Source organism: Hyla sarda, chromosome 4 (assembly GCF_029499605.1).
Source record: "Hyla sarda isolate aHylSar1 chromosome 4, aHylSar1.hap1, whole genome shotgun sequence".
Lineage (NCBI taxonomy): Eukaryota > Metazoa > Chordata > Amphibia > Anura > Hylidae > Hyla > Hyla sarda.
In genome coordinates this window covers 84,562,930-84,576,960 of record NC_079192.1, presented here as the reverse complement: position 1 = coordinate 84,576,960, position 14,031 = coordinate 84,562,930, and the positions used below count along the sequence as shown (strand labels likewise).

The 14,031-nt window shown below is 39.2% G+C and overlaps 1 long non-coding RNA gene across 1 annotated transcript in view; it reads left to right on the top strand.

Moving 5' to 3' along the window:
* LOC130366848 (uncharacterized) overlaps positions 1–12,137 on the top strand; it is a 107,266-nt gene extending 95,129 nt beyond the window's left edge. Inside the window, exon 3 of the long non-coding RNA XR_008891948.1 lies at positions 10,870–12,137. This is a non-coding gene — a long non-coding RNA (uncharacterized LOC130366848). The remainder of the gene's footprint in view (positions 1–10,869) is intronic.
* The last annotated feature ends 1,894 nt before the right edge of the window (positions 12,138–14,031 follow it).

The following is a 14,031-nucleotide window of genomic DNA, read 5'->3' as shown; positions in this document are numbered from 1 at the left end:
TAAGAACATACTTAAAACAAACTGTTATATATAAATATATACTGTGTTTAAAAAAAAGAAAAAAAACATTTCCAGTCATTTAATATGGACATATTACAAAGGTTTCTTGTGTGTGGGAGGATAATTCATCCTGCACTCTATCCATCCATGCCACCAGAAGATGACAGATCTGCAGGAGGAATCTATCAATGACATCATTCATCTCTTTGCCCGCATTCCATCTTTGCCCGCATTCCACCATTAACTGATATCTGTTGTGTTTTTGTTGTTTTTGTTCTTTTTGCTTAACTTCCCTGCCAAGAATTTTCTAAACAGTTTCTAGTCTGAGTGGTTTAATTGAGATATCCAGTAGAATTTTTTTTTTTTTTATCCATTGTGCCTGGGCTGCAAAAATAAAATAACAAATTATAATTTTCCTTCCATTGCTCACCTTATATGCAGCTGAGCGGCCTGTAAGGAGCCTGGGCCCTATCTTCTCCCTGCTGCCCAGGCCCATAACATGTTACTGCCCTCAGCCTATCACCGGTCGAGGCTGGACATCGCTGTGGCCGGGTATAAGCTTATCACAGTGTGATGTGTTGGGCTCCGAGATGTAGAAGAGGACTGGGCCCAGAAGATGCAAGACCAAAATCGGAGCACTAGGAGAGCGGGGAAAGGTGAGTTAAAGTTTGTTATTTTGTTTTTTGTAGCCCGGGCACATTGGAAGAAATTTTTTTTGCCGGATAATAAAGTTTGTTATTTTGTTTTTGTAGCCCGGGCACATTGGAAGAATTTTTTTTTTTGCCGGATATCTCTTTTAAGGAAATCAAAGCTGAATGTAGGCTATCATATTACAACGGGAATGTGCCCAAATGCCAGAGTGTTTAGATACATACAGCCACGCATCTCTCTCTCTCTCTCTCTCTCTCTCTCTCTCTGTGTATATATATATATATATATATATATATATATATATATATATATATACAGTGGGGATCAAAAGTTTGGGCACCTCAGCAAAAAAATTGTATTAATGTGCATAAAGAAGCCAAGGAAAGATGGAAAAATCACCAAAAGGCATCAAATACAGATTAGACATTCTTAGAATATGTCAACAAAAGTTAGATTTTATTTCCATCATTTACACTTTCAAAATAACAGAAAACGAAAAAGTGGCATCTGCAAAAGTTTGGGCACCCTGCAGAGTTAATATCTTGTACTGCCCCCTTTGGCAAGTATCACAGCTTGTAAACACCTTTTGTAGCCAGCCAAGAGTCTTTTAATTCTTGTTTGAGGTATCTTTGCCCATTCTTCCTTACAAAAGTCTTCCAGTTCTTTGAAAATTCTGGGCTGTCTGTCACGCACTGCTTTTTTAAGGTCTATCCATAGATTTTCAATTATGTTGAGGTCAGGAGATTGTGAAGGCCATGGCAAAACCTTCAGTTTACGCCTCTTGATGTAATCCCCCGTGGATTTCGAGGTGTGTTTAGGATCATTATCCATTTGTAGAAGCCATCCTCTCTTTAACTTCAGCTTTTTCACAGATGGTTTGCTAAATTTTATTGAATCCTTTTTTCCTTCTACTCGTGAGATATTCCCTGTGTCACTGGCTGCAATACATCCCCAAAGCATGATTGATCCACCCCCCATGCTTAAAAGTTGGACAGAGGTTATTTTCATTAAATTCTGTTCCCCTTTTTCTCCAAACGTACCTTTGCTCATTCTAGCCAAAAAGTTCAATTTTAACCTCTTCGGTCCACAGAACTTGTTTCCAAAATGCATCAGGCTTGTCTATATGTTCATTTGCAAAGTTCAAATGCTGATTTTTGTGGTTAGGACATACAAGAGGTTTTCTTCTGATGACTCTTCCATGAAGACCATATCTGTACAAGTATAGTGTACCACATCTCACATCTCCAGTGTCTGCCAGATCTTTCTGGAGGGATTGTGCAGTCTAACGTGGGTTTTGAATTGTTTTTCTCACAATCCTGCGAGCTGTTCTGTCTGATATTTTTCTTGGTCTTCCAGATCTTGCTTTAATTTCTACTGTTCCTGATGACTGCCATTTCTTAATTACATTCCGAACAGAGGATATTGACATCTGAAAACGTATTGCTATCTTCTTATAACCTTCTCCAGATTTGTGAGCGTCAACTATTTTCAGTTTCAGATTTTTAGACAACTGCTTAGAAGAACCCATGGTGCTTATTGTTGGGGAAAGGTCAGATGAGTCTGGGCATTTAAAACCTTTGAGATTGACATCACCTGGTCTTCCCAGATGATGACTGAGAACAATGACACTGGCAGTTCTCAGCTTTGCAAAGGGGCAGTGCAAGCTATACATTCTGCAGGGTGCCCAAACTTTTGCAGACACCATTTTTTTGTTTTCTGTTATTTTGAAAGTGTAAATGATGGAAATAAAATCTAACTTTTGTTGACATATTATAAGAATGTCTAATCTGTAATTTGATGCCTTTTGGAGATTTTTCCATCGTTCCTTGACTTCTTTATGCGCATTAACACAAATGTTTACCTGGGGTGCCCAAACTTTTGATCCCCGCTGTATGTGTGTATATATATATATATATATATATATATATATATGTATATATATATATATATATATATATATATATATATATATATATATGTACTATTTACATCTATAGTAATTTCATTTCTGCGGAAATTGACTAATGGTTCACGTATCAAGCACACAACACAGGGATAAGTCTTAGCTCCAAGGTACTGTATGATATTACCATTGCTGCAATAGAACATTGTCCACAGGCTTCAGGCATCTGCAAAATGTGAATGTGACAGCTCATGGATGTCCTCCAAAAGTAATGCATACAGGATGTTTTGACCATTCTAAAATATACAGTTTATGATACCATAAGCTTTTACCTAGGTAGAAACAACTTTGGCTGCATTAGGCTGTTGTTTCCTGACCTCATTTTTTTTTTTTTACATACGAGGCATTGGTCATACAAACACAACAAATTACATTGCTACTGAATATCACTTTCCTCTTAATTTTTTGATGAAATGGAAAGGAATCATAATAGCAATGTGCTTTTCAATGTGTTCTGGTCAAGAGCTCATCATGCAGCTGTAAAAGTAATAGGTTTAGGTGATTTGACTTGATGTACAGGCTGGTGTTGAAATATATTGTTATTTTACAAAATTACTGTTGTTGGCATATATCAGAAACTAGGTCAATGCACTTAAAGGCACTGTTAAAGGGGCTGGACTGTGACTAAAACGTGGCCCTGGCATACAAACCCAAGCAGCCTCCACACTGTATTTCCCCCACTCCATATTTTAGAAAATTTTGCAGTCACCTCTACCACTCTACCACTAATAACATTAGCCACATGGCAAAAATGATAAGAAGGAAGGATCACATGACCTCAGGGAATCCCACAAAACCTCCCAGCCAATCAGGCTTTTAAATATTTCTGATGTTAGGTGAAGATCTCTGTAAGGGACACTAAGAGGTGAACAACACAGAAAGGAGTAGAACCACACACATATAATAATTGTAGTATATCAGTTCTGTCAGTGCAAAATATATTTTCAATGAAAGATAAGTGTAACAGTTTTTTTTGTTTTGTTTTACACTATATGTTAAAAAGCCATACAAAGAGGTTTTATTGTTACTTTGTGCACTTTCTAGTATATCAATCCTGTTTATATGCCTTTCATTCTTGAACCAGTGTTTCCCTTACAGTTAAAGGGGTACTCCGCTGCCCCAGCATTCAAAACATTTTGTTCCAAATGCTTGGAGTGGGCAGATGAGTCGTGACATCAGGCCACGCCCCCTCCCATGAACTGTAATTAAAGGGGCGTAATGTCACGACCCCGCTGCCCGCATTCAGCATTCTAAATGAACACTGGGTGCAGCACAGAGATCGCGGGGGTCCCAGCGGCAACCCAAAGGATAGGGGATAAGATGTCTAGGGGCGGAGTACCATTTAAAGTAAAACATTTGTCTTTGAACAGCAAGAAAAACACTCCACATAATAAAGTTGTTGTTAATGAAAAAAATTGTATCTAGTTTGTATGTTTACATCCAGGGGCAGCCAAAACCACATATATAGGTCAACTCTTTTTGTGTAAGACAAATCGAAGTAAATTGTGGATCAATTCTTCATGATAAGATATTTAGGGACTAAAAAATAAACATTAATGCTTCTAAACAAGCTTTAAATACTAATTTAACATTTGACATACTTTTATATTGTGCTGTATCTGCCTCTTCTTCCAGATGTTCCTTAACATTGGACACACTGAAAGAATATTGATCTTAAACAATAAAAAACACAAGGACTGTGAGTAAACATATAAAACAACTTGTATAAATATTGTATATATTTAAGGAGCAAAAACACTTACAAACAGATATTGTAACAATTCTAGGTAAAGTGGTTGTCCATTTTTTTCAACCTTTTCATGCCCAGATCAAAATTTTACCATGCTATTTTGGCTATTCTAAAAGTGTTTCTTTCATGTTATGTGATAAGGCATACTATGTGCGCATCACCACTCAGTACTGTACTGAAGCAGGGAACATTAATCTCTGCTACAGTACAGTAGCCAACACAACTTTGCTTATCCTGCATGCTGTGCGATGAGATGAAGTCATCACACACAGCGTGCAGGGTAGACAGAGTGCAGTGCTGAGGAGAAGTCCTGCAGTAGAGGAGGTCCTGGTGTCAATGCGGCCTACACTATCTACCTATCGTATTGCACACATACCTAATTACCTGTCTGAACTCCTAACTTCCTGCCTGCTTAAATACCTACAGGCACCCAGGATATTGTGCTTTCCTATATTACCAGCTGCAGCAAACGAAGCACAGTGCCCTCTCTACAAAAATAAAGTAAGGAATAGCCACAGTTTAAGTTAACAAATTATTTCTCTACATAAACACTTGCTTCTGTTACTACCAGCCAGGCCTATACATACACAACCCATGATCCCCCCAAAAAAGGATAATTTGTCATACATAATCTCTTCTTCTTCACCATTTTGGGATACCAATCTAGTTTCAAGTCCCATGGAGAGAACTTTTGGACAACCCCTGACCCCCAAAAAAGGCAAACAAATTATCAGCTTTTCATTCAAAACCTGTTTCTCAATCACCATTTTGGGACACCAATCCTGTTGCAACTCCCAAAAGGGAGAATTTTTGGAATGCATGTGTGGTGTCCCGGTACTGTATTGCATACCGTACCTTGGTTAGGGGTCCCCAAAGTCAGAGTTCCTAGTAACTGTGGGGTTCCGCTTCTTTAGTCTTCCCCTAGTCACCCCTCAAATAGTTAATATATTGCTAAAATAAATGTAAATACTACATATAAAGTGTATACTTACATTGCATAGTGTTGCAGGGCCTGCGGGTCATGTGACTGTGGTTTAGTCTCTATGGTAGGTAAAAGGACCTTTGGAGGTTCTGGGTCATGTGATTACCCACAATGTCTTGTAAAGCTGATTGACAGATGGTGTGGCCCAATCCTAAAACGGCCAGCCCCTGCCCATATAAGAGAGCTGCAGCCAATAATCACTCTCTTCTTTTTGCTTGTTGTTCCTGCGCTGCCAAGCAAGCAGCATCTCTTTACTCTTGGGTTGCTGACACTTCATGAGGACAGACCTCCACAACTTACAACGACCTCTACTAGGCCACAGCATGCCGGCCTCGGCCTGAATTGAAACCGTGAGTTCTTACAACTTCCCCGCTTATGCTAGCGAGACATCTGGACCTAAACATAACCCTAAATCCAGCAGATCTGCATATACTAAATCCTACTAAGGTAAAGAACTTACAAAAGTCCCAACCATACGTCAATCTCAGCTAAGCTGTACATAGACTCTGTTATGAAGACTGTTCCTGTATTCGCATGTTACAGAAAATCTTCAGTGAAGTTTACGCAAGTTTTCAGCAAAGCTCTAGTTGTGGACAATACTTTATTCTACATCTCCCTATCGCTTTCGGGAAGGGTGGCGATAGGCCAAGCATCACAGTATTAACCCTCACCATGGCATCACAACTGACAAGAGTTAATTATAACCGTGATATACCTCACAGCAACACCCCAACTGCCATACACCCCCCAAGGCACCACACGTGGAAGAAGCCATTGTGTATGTTTCACTTGTCAGCTACAAAACCTGTGGAAATTCCTAAAAAGGAAGATTTTTTGATAATTTTTCAACATTTCAATATTTACAAAAGCTATTTCTTCACTATCTACTAGTTCCTTATTATTTTGAGACACCATCACCAATTATGTTGCATCTCCCAAAAAGAGTGAATTTGAAATAATTATTTTCAACTTTTCATTGTTTACAAAAGCTATTTCCCCACTTCTCCTAATTAAATATTTAGTGTGTCAAATTGTCTGTCTGATACTTGCCTTAATTTGTAGCCCTATATTTGTAAAGTGCTGTGGAACCTGTTGGCGCTTTACAAATAATAATAATAATAATAATAACTCTTCTTCCTAATAGTAGAAGTAGCAGTAGCAGTAGTAGGAGCAGCAGTAGTAGTAGTATTTATTATTATTGCTGTGTGATACATTCATTTTTGCCAATAGAATAAGCTATGCTAATTGTTTATCCTTAGCTTAGCTTTTGCCTTTGTGACTGACAAGAAGCCAATAACGTCATAAGCCACTGTAAATGAAAGAAGAAATACAAATGTAATATATTTTCTATATTTTAATTCTTTAAAAAATAAGACTTCCTCTACAAAAATGTATTCTAGGACAGTGTGCCAAGATTGAACATGGTGGAAATAGAATGAGCTGGAATGAATTATAAAGCTATTTTCAGGCTGTTGTAAGACTATATTTAACCACAAAAGCATAAGACTCTTTTTTTGTTTGTTAATAATGTTAGAAACATGTTATAAAAGAGCAAAAGAAAGAGAGAGGGTAAGGGAGGTCCATTCATCTGGACATGCTGGAAACCATTCATAAGAAGCAAAATAAGTGACATAATAATTTAATAGTCCTTCCACAGCAGCAATTCTAGAATAGGCATTATTTTGGAAAAATACACAGTAGAGTATAGTATATTCTCTGCTTTTTACTCATGTTAAAAATTATTATTCTAGAAGGCATTTAGAGAAAGAGAAGGCATTTTAATTCTCTAGGACGTTCAAGATTTCAGTACAGATCAATGAAAACTGCCTCACTTAATTAAAAAAACACAAAACTTTTAGCCCCATGATGTTTCTTTTCCATGCACAATACTATAAAAAGCAATATATTCTAACAGGTAAGAAGAATTTTATTTATATTTGGGGTTATTTTTTTGTATATGTTTCTATCGATTAGTTAGTTAAAATGCTATAAAGTGGCTTCAGTGGGATTAAAAAGGTAGATTAAAAAAACAAGACATAGAAATGCGGAGAACCATTACAAGCACAGCCCAGGAGATTGTAATTCTATCTATCTATCTATCTATCTATCTAAAGGCAAAAAAGATGGTTGCTGCACTCAAATAAATTGTGGTAGCTTTAATCCATCAGAAAATACAGATGCAACGTTTCTGCTGCCAGTGTAGCCTTTTTCAAGAACCATCATGCTTGAAAAAGGCCTTGAAAAAGGCTGCACTGGCAGCAGAAATGTTGCATCTGTATTTTCTGATGGATTAAAGCTACCACAATTTATTTCACTACCATTGAGTGCTGCAACCATCTTTTTTGCCTCTACCTTTTGAGACCAGTGACCAAGGTCTTCGGCTGCTTGCACCAGGACTTAACATTAGGTGTGCTGTCCTCCACTATACATTTTTTTTAATCTATCTATCTATCTATCTATCTATCTATCTGTCTGTCTATCTATCTATCTATCTATCTCATATCTATCTATTTATCTATGTAGAAAAAGTGCAGCACTCCTGGCAGGGGCGGATCCAGAGTCTAGTCTCGGGAGGGGCACTATTAGAGAATTTTGCGTTGGCGAACAGAAAATAAGAACTTACAATATTATTAAATGTATCCAGTATAATAATCAAATACACCAATTGCCACAGAATGGGAAAGTGCTAAAGAAGTTTTTACAATTTAAAACTACAGCTCCCAGTATGACCTAAGTATTGGTGAGGTTATGCTGGGAGTTGTTGTTTCCCCCATCATTACTGCAAAGCTTACAAGTGACTACAGCTCTGATGGGACAGTCAGGACAATACACAATGATATCAGTGACTATAGGTGATGTCTTCTCTATAGTATTTCCTTATCTAATTCAGATGGTACATACCACCGGGTCCAGCTAAATGTTCTCACTGAAGAACTTGATGCCCAGACGGCTCCTCACTATGTCAGCGGATTCTGATCCTCCATATGAAAAAAGTATTATTATAATACTGCCAAACACCATATCCTTTGAATATAATTCTGACACACTTTACCCTCCGAATATTCTACAACTCACTTTACCCTTTGAATATAATACTGCCAGACACTGTACCCAATGAATATAATACTGCCACACATTGTACCCACTGAATAATACTGCCACACAATGTACCCACTGAATAATACTGCCACACATTGTACCCACTGAATATAATACTGCCACACTCTGTACCCACTGAATATAATACTGCCATACACTGTACCCACTGAATATAATACTACCCACACACTGTACCCAATGAATAAAATACTGCCACACATTGTACCCACTGAATAATACTGCCACACATTGTACCCACTGAATATAATACTGCCCACACACTGTACCCAATGAATATAATACTGCCACACATTGTACCCACTGAATAATACTGCCACACATTGTACCCACTGAATATAATACTGCCACACATTGTACCCACTGAATAATACTGCAACACACTGTACCCTCTGAATATAATACTGCCACACACTGTACCCCTGAAAATAATACTGCCACACACTGTACCCCTGAAAATAATACTGCCACACACTGTACCTCTGAATATAATACTGCCACACACTGTACCCCTGAATATAATACTGCCACACACTGTAACCCCAGAATATAATATCACCACACACTGTACACTCTAAATATCCCTCTGTATACAATACAGTGATGTATTGTGGCTAACGAAAACCGTACTACACCAGAAATTCCTTATACTCTGTGCCCCTCATATATAGTAATAATGCACCATCCTGTACCTGCACATATAACTATGACCTGTCCTGTTCCCCCTCATAATAATAATGCCCTCTGTCCTGTGCCCCTACCATATAATTCCCCCCTGTGCTGTGCCCCTCACTTATAATGCCCCCCTGTCTTGGGCCGCTAACATATAATGTGCTTCGACTTATAATGCCCCATTATGTTCCCCTCACATATAATGCCCCCTGTCCTGCACACTCAGGGGACATTTTAAGTAAGGGGCACATAAAAGGGGGCATTATAAATCAGAGCACATTATTTGTTAGCGGCGCAAGACAGGGGGGCATTATAAGTGAGGGGCACATAACGGGGCCCTGTCAGTCTGCCGGAAGTGGCCATTCCAATGTCCCCCGCAGGAAGCCGCGGCCAACACATGGGATACATGGAGGGGGCATGTCGGACGGCACTCCGTGCAGGGTTCAGCACCCCCCTTTACTGCAGACTGCAGGGGCCAAATACAAGCTGGGAGTTGTAGTTTTACTACAGTTAGAGGCCTCTGCTGGGAAACACTGATAAGAGTCCCCCTTTACCTCTCACTGTCTCCTGACCCCCCCCCTCCTCCTCACCCCAAAGTTACTTACCATGAAGGGCAGCATCAGGGTGGGCAGGGGGGTCTGGAGGCATTGGGTGGGTGTCCGGGCCTGTGGTGGAGGTGCAAGAAACTCAGCCCGGCCTGCAGGAAATACAGAGGAGTGAGAGGGGGAGGAGCTTATCTCTCTTCCCAGCCCCTGCACAGTGTAATGCCTGCAGACTGAATGATGCTGAGACCGAAGCATCCTCAGTACTGACAGGAAGCCTGCAGAGGATGTTGTCCCTGCGGTTCACACTCTGCAAATGCTGCAGGTGAGGGAACAGTTGAGCCGGGGGCTGACAGCTCCCGCTCATCAATACTATAGTATTGGGAGGGGCAGCAATCTGAGGGGGGGAGGGGCAATTGCCCCATTCCCCCCTCCCCCTGGATCCGCCACTGACTCCTGGATTATGTGCAAAAAAATAGTGGATTTATTCAGCTCACATAGCAGCAATGTTTCTGTCCTACTATAGGACCATTTTCAAGCTTGAAAATGGTCCTATAGTAGGACAGAAACGTTGCTGCTATGTGAGCTAAATAAATCCACTATTTTTTGCACATAATCCAGGAGTGCTGTGCTTTTTCTACATATATACTACAAGGACTGTGATTGAGTCTGGGGCGCTGGCACCCACTACAAAATTGGCAGTACTGCAATTTTTCTATTTATCTATCTATCCATCTATCTCATATCTATCTATTTCATATCTATCTATTTATCTATCTATCTCATATATATCTATCTATCGCATATCTATCTATTTATTTATATATCTTTCTCATATTTATCTATCTATATATCTATCTATCTATCCTGAACTCTAATTTATGAATAAGGAAAAACTCTGTACTAAGTTGAAGCACCTTTAGCAGAGATTACAGCCTCCAGTATTCTTGCGAATGATGCCACAAGGTTTGTACACCTGGATTTGGAGATATTGGGGGAGATTTATCAAAACCTGTCTAGAGGAAAATTTACTTTGTTTCCCATAGCAACCAAACAGATCACTTCTTTCATCTTTCAGAGGCCTTTTCAAATATGAAAGAAGCAACCTGCTTGGTTCCTTTGGGCAACTCTGCAACTTTTCCTCTGGACAGGTTTTGATAAATCCCCCCCATTCTGTCTTTCTTCTCTGCAGATCCTATCAAGCTCTGTCAACTTGGATGAAAATCATCTGTGAAAAACATTTTCCGGTCTTTTCAGAGATATCTGACTGGGTTTAAGCCAGGGCTCTGGATGGGCCACCTAAGGACACTCATAAAGTTCTACCTAAATCACTCCTGCATTGTCTTGGCTGTGTGCATAAGGTCATTGTTGGAAGGAAACCCTTCAGCCAAAACCACTTAAGCCCTTCACCCCACCATTGGAAACTGCAGCCATGGTAGGAAACAAGTGGATTTGGCTCACCACCTTGAATCGTAGCCATGTATAAAGACTTTTTTTTTTTTATAGAAGATGGGATCCAAGGGGCTACAACCTACTCCAGAAAGGAAGACAAGACGAGTGACATCACATTGGGCTAGAGTAAAATGGATCAGCTCCAGCCTTGTTTTATTTTTATTTTTTTTCCAGCCACAGGCCTACCTGTTGATTTGTAAAAAAATAAATAAAAATTGAGCCATCTTTGTGGATAAATCTGATGTTTCTTGTAAAATAAGTGTAATACAGATTTCTCAATCCATCTGAGGACAAAAACTCTGATATGTCATGAATGTTTACTGTCATACAGCCCCTTAAAAATATATGGGGCTTATCTGGTGTTTGAAAATCTATTTTAGATTTACCATGATATTGATCACTGGCATGTTAGGATAATGTATCCCAACTTCAGGCCTGCAATACAATACCACAATGGTTTACACAAATCTAAGTTTCCTACTTATACCTCAATCAACGGCCTTATCTTCATGCCTGATGTATTAAGATACCCTGACACAATATTGTATTGCTGTTTTGGGTTAACACACACTGTATTCCGAGGTAAACATTTGGGCAAAACTTTCAAAGTAATCCTAAAATTGTCAGATGCTTTTCAGAAATCAAAAAGCCTTTTACAGCAAAGCAGTAAGGGGTTAATTCTGCAGAAATTTGCCTTGCTTACTCTCCCAGTGTGTGCTTCCCATCGTCAGGCTAATTGTTGAATGGACAATAAAATTAGCTAATTAATTCATTTTAACTGCCTGTATATTTTTATTGCACGGATCAGTGTGTAATTATGATAATATGCAGTTAGTGCTCTGTGTGTTTTTCCACAGCAGAAAGAAAATGGTCTTCCTTGTAGCAGAGGATACACGGCTGAATAGATTGAGAATGGCTTCCTTCCCCTGTCTCCTGATTTCTTCAGCAAGATTGATGTCCTAGTTTTTTTCATTCTATTTTTGTATGGGATTCGGCTAACATATTGAATGCATAAATACCTGTGAATTCCTAAGACAAATAGTGGTGACATTAGGGGGAAGGTAAGCGCTAGGAGTTATGTATGAGTCGTTTTACTCTGATATGAAAGCTTTGCTGTCTACTTAAAGCAAATGTTCACCTTTGAACACCATTTCACTTTGTGGATATAGAATAAATCTACATTATGAAATAAATTGCATGGCATTGCATTATTTATCTTGTAGTGATCCTGATGTAAAGCTTGTATTATATAGTCCAAACCTGCATGTATAATTCTGCAGGCTTCAGAGCTGAAATTTTCCTGGAAAAAGTAAAAACAAAATCAACACATTTCTTACTGTAAGCATTGGGACTATATCTGTCTAACTGAGCTTGACCTAAAACAGTGGTCTCACTACTACCACAACAAAATCCCACCACTTCTAAAAGTTCTACCTACCTTGGTTCTGTGGTGTCCCGGTACGTACGTTGTACCGTCCCTTGTGTGGTAAGTCCCCAAAGTCAGAGTTCTTGCGTACCGGTAGGAACCTCTTAGTGGAATAACCCTTAGTCATCTCTTCCTTCTTTAATTTTATGTGTTTGGTGTATATAATTTGTATATAGTTTATATATATATATATATATATATATATATATATATATATATATGTATAGTACTTCCAGGACTTTAGGTCACATGACTACTACGTCTACTGTTAGGTTAAGCTTAAGGACCTTCCAGGTCACGTGAGAGGGTCACATGATGTAGCACAATGCTTTGTGAAAGAACTGACAGTTGGTGGGAACCAATAAGCGATGAGTCTGCCCCTTGCCGTAAAAGGGCGCTGTTACCCAATCATCGCTCTCTTCTTCCCATGCTCTCTTGGGTTCCAGACTAGCAGAGAGAGAGAAGCTCCGTGCATACCTTCAGGACAACTCTAGGCCTGAAACCTGCTAACTTCAGCCGAATACAGAACTGTGAGTTGAATCTAACTCAATCCTAAATCTACGTGACTACTGAACCTAAAACCAAACCCTAAATTCAGTGGAACAGCGAAAAGCAAGCCTCAGAGCTTATTTCCCTACAAGGTCCCAACCAACTGTGAGGAACCTAAAGTCTGGTCCTCTGTAAAGACTGTTACTCCTGTTAACTTTACTGCAAGTTTTATGCAGGCTATTTCCAGTTTACTAAACCTCCAGTTGTGGACAATCCTTTCTTCCTCCCTATCGTTTCTGGGACGGGTTGTGGTAGGATATGTGTATATATATATATATATATATATATATATATATATATATATATATACACAGAGGAAGAACCCGCACCCTGGCATCACGACAGTTAAGGGTTAATCCAGCACCCTTTCATCACTGCACAGCTACACCCTACCTACCCTACATCCCCACGAGCTTACCACAGTTCTTTTTGTGTTATCAAAATCAATCAAGGGATAACCAACTACACCTAAAGGGGTACTCCAGTGGAAATAAAGTGTTTTCAAATCAAATGGTGCAAGAAAGTGATACAGATTTGAAAATGACTTCTATTTAAAAATCTTAATCCTTTCAGTGCAGCTGCTGTATACTACAGATAAAGTTGTGTAGTTCTTTCCAGTCTGACCACAGTGCTCTCTGCTGACTCCTCTCTCCATGTCAAGAACTGTCCAGAGCAGGAGAGGTTTGCTATGGGGATTTGCTTCTACTGTGGACAGTTCCTGACATTGGAAGAAGTGGCAGCAGAGAGCACTGTGAACAGGCTGGAAAGAACTACACAACTTCCTCTGGAGCCTACACCAGCTGATAAGTACTGGAAGGATTAAGATTTTTAAATAAAAGACATTTACAAATCTGTGTAACTTTTTGGTACTAGTTCATTTGAAAACATTTGTTTTCCACCAGAGTAACCCTTTGAATACCGGTTAAA